This window comes from Ptiloglossa arizonensis, unplaced genomic scaffold, assembly GCF_051014685.1.
Source record: "Ptiloglossa arizonensis isolate GNS036 unplaced genomic scaffold, iyPtiAriz1_principal scaffold0020, whole genome shotgun sequence".
NCBI classification, from domain to species: domain Eukaryota; kingdom Metazoa; phylum Arthropoda; class Insecta; order Hymenoptera; family Colletidae; genus Ptiloglossa; species Ptiloglossa arizonensis.
Genome location: NW_027478390.1, coordinates 20,553 through 23,957, shown reverse-complemented (window position 1 = coordinate 23,957; position 3,405 = coordinate 20,553).

The window sequence follows — 3,405 nt, the reverse complement described above, 5'->3', positions numbered from 1 at the left end:
CGTATAACGTATAACGTATAACGTATAACGTATAACGTATAACGTATAACGTATAACGTATAACGTATACCGTATAACGTATAACTTATAACGTATAATGTATAATGTATAACGTGTAACGTATAACGTATAACGTATAACGTATAACGTATAACGTATAACGTATAACGTACAACGCATAACGTATAACGTATAACGTATAACGTATAACGTATAACGTATAACGTATAACGTATAACGTATAACGTATAACGTATAACGTAAAACGTACAACGTATAACGTATAACGTATAACGTATAACGTATAACGTATAACGTATAACGTATAACGCACAACGTATAACGTATAACGTATAACGTATAACGTATAACGCACAACGTATAACATATAACGTATAACGTATAACGTATAACGTATAACGTATAACGTATAAAGTATAACGTATAACGTATACCGTATAACGTACAACGTATAACTTATAACGTATAATGTATAGCGTATAACGTGTATCGTATAACCTATGACGTATAACGTATAACGTATAACGTATAACGTATAACGTATAACGTATAACGTATAACGTATGACGTATAACGTATAACGCACAACGTATAACGTATAACGTATAACGTATAACGTATACCGTATAACTTATAACGTATAACGTATAACGTATAACGTATAACGTGTATCGTATAACTTATGACGTATAACGTATAACCTATAACGTATAACGTATAACGTATAACGTATAACGCACAACGTATAACGTATAACGTATAACGTATACCGTATAACGTATAACGTATAACCTATAACGTATAACGTATAACGTATAGCGTATAACGTATAACGTATGACGCACAACGTATAACGTATAACGTATAACGTATAACGTATACCGTATAACTTATAACGTATAACGTATAACGTATAACGTATAACGTATAGCGTGTATCGTATAACTTATGACGTATAACGTATAACGTATAACGTGTATCGTATAACCTATGACGTATAACGTATAACGTGTAACGTATAACGTATAACGTATAACGTATAACGTATAACGTATAACGTATAACGTATAACGTATAACGTATAACGTATAACGTATAACGTGTAACGAATAACGTAAAAAGTATGACGTATTACATATTACGTATATCGTATAACGTATAACGTATAACGTATAACGTATAACGTATAACGTATAACGTATAACGTATAACGTATAACGTATAACGTATAACGTATAACGTATAACGTATAACGTATAACGTATAACGTATAACATATAACGCATAACGTATAACGTATAACGTATAACGTATAAGGTATAACGTATAACGTATAACGCGTAACAAAGAACGTATAACGAATAACGTAAAACGTATAACGTATTATATATTCGGTATAACGTATAACGTGTATCGTATAACCTATGACGTATGACGTATAACGTATAACGTATAACGTGTATCGTATAACCTATGACGTATAACGTATAACGTATAACGTATAACGTGTATCGTATAACCTATGACGTATAACGTATAACGTATAACGTATAACGTATAACGTGTATCGTATAACCTATGACGTATAACGTATAACGTATAACGTATAACGTATAACGTATAACGTATAACTTATAACGTATAACGTATAACGTATAACGTATAGCGTATAACGTATAACGTATAACGCACAACGTATAACGTATAACGTATAACGTATAACGTATACCGTATAACTTATAACGTATAACGTATAACGTATAACGTATAACGTATAGCGTGTATCGTATAACTTATGACGTATAACGTATAACGTATAACGTGTATCGTATAACCTATGACGTATAACGTATAACGTGTAACGTATAACGTATAACGTATAACGTATAACGTATAACGTATAACGTATAACGTATAACGTATAACGTATAACGTATAACGTATAACGTGTAACGAATAACGTAAAAAGTATGACGTATTACATATTACGTATATCGTATAACGTATAACGTATAACGTATAACGTATAACGTATAACGTATAACGTATAACGTATAACGTATAACGTATAACGTATAACGTATAACGTATAACGTATAACGTATAACGTATAACGTATAACGTATAACGTATAACGTATAACGTATAACGTATAAAGTATAACGCATAACGTACAACGTATAACGTACAACGTACAACGCATAATGTATAACGTATAACGTGTAACGTATAACGTATAACGTATAACGTATAACGTATAACGTATAACGTATAACGTACAACGCATAACGTATAACGTATAACGTATAACGTATATCGTATAACGTATAACGTATAACGTATAACGTATAACGTATAACGTATAACGTATAACGTATAACGTATAACGTATAACGTATAACGCGTAACAAAGATCGTATAACGAATAACGTAAAACGTATAACGTATTACATATTCGGTATAACGTATAACGTGTATCGTATAACCTATGACGTATAACGTATAACGTATAACGTATAACGTATAACGTATAACGTATAACGTATAACGTATAACGTATAACGTATAACGTATAACGTATAACGTAAAACGTACAACGTATAACGTATAACGTATAACGTATGACGTATAACGTATAACGTATAACGTATAACGCATAACGTATAACGTATAACGTATAACGTATAACGTATACCGTATAACTTATAACGTATAACGTATAACGTATAACGTATAACGTATAACGTATAACGTATAACGTATAACGTATAACGTATAACGTATAACGTAAAACGTACAACGTATAACGTATAACGTATAACGTATGACTAATAACGTATAACGTATAACGTATAACGTATAACGTATAACGTATAACGTATAACGTAAAACGTACAACGTATAACGTATAACGTATAACGTATGACGTATAACGTATAACGTATAACGTATAACGCATAACGTATAACGTATAACGTATAACGTATAACGTATACCGTATAACTTATAACGTATAACGTATAACGTATAACGTATAACGTATAACGTATAACGTATAACGTATAACGTATAACGTATAACGAATAACGTATAACGTATAACGTATAACGTATACCGTATAACGTATAACGTATAACGTATAACGTATAACGTATAACGTATAGCGTATAAAGTATAACGTATAACGCACAACGTATAACGTATAACGTATAACGTATAACGTATACCGTATAACTTATAACGTATAACGTATAACGTATAACGTATAACGTATAACGTATAACGTACAACGTATAACGTACAACGTACAACGCATAATGTATAACGTATAACGTGTAACGTATAACGTATAACGTATAACGTATAACGTATAACGTATAACGT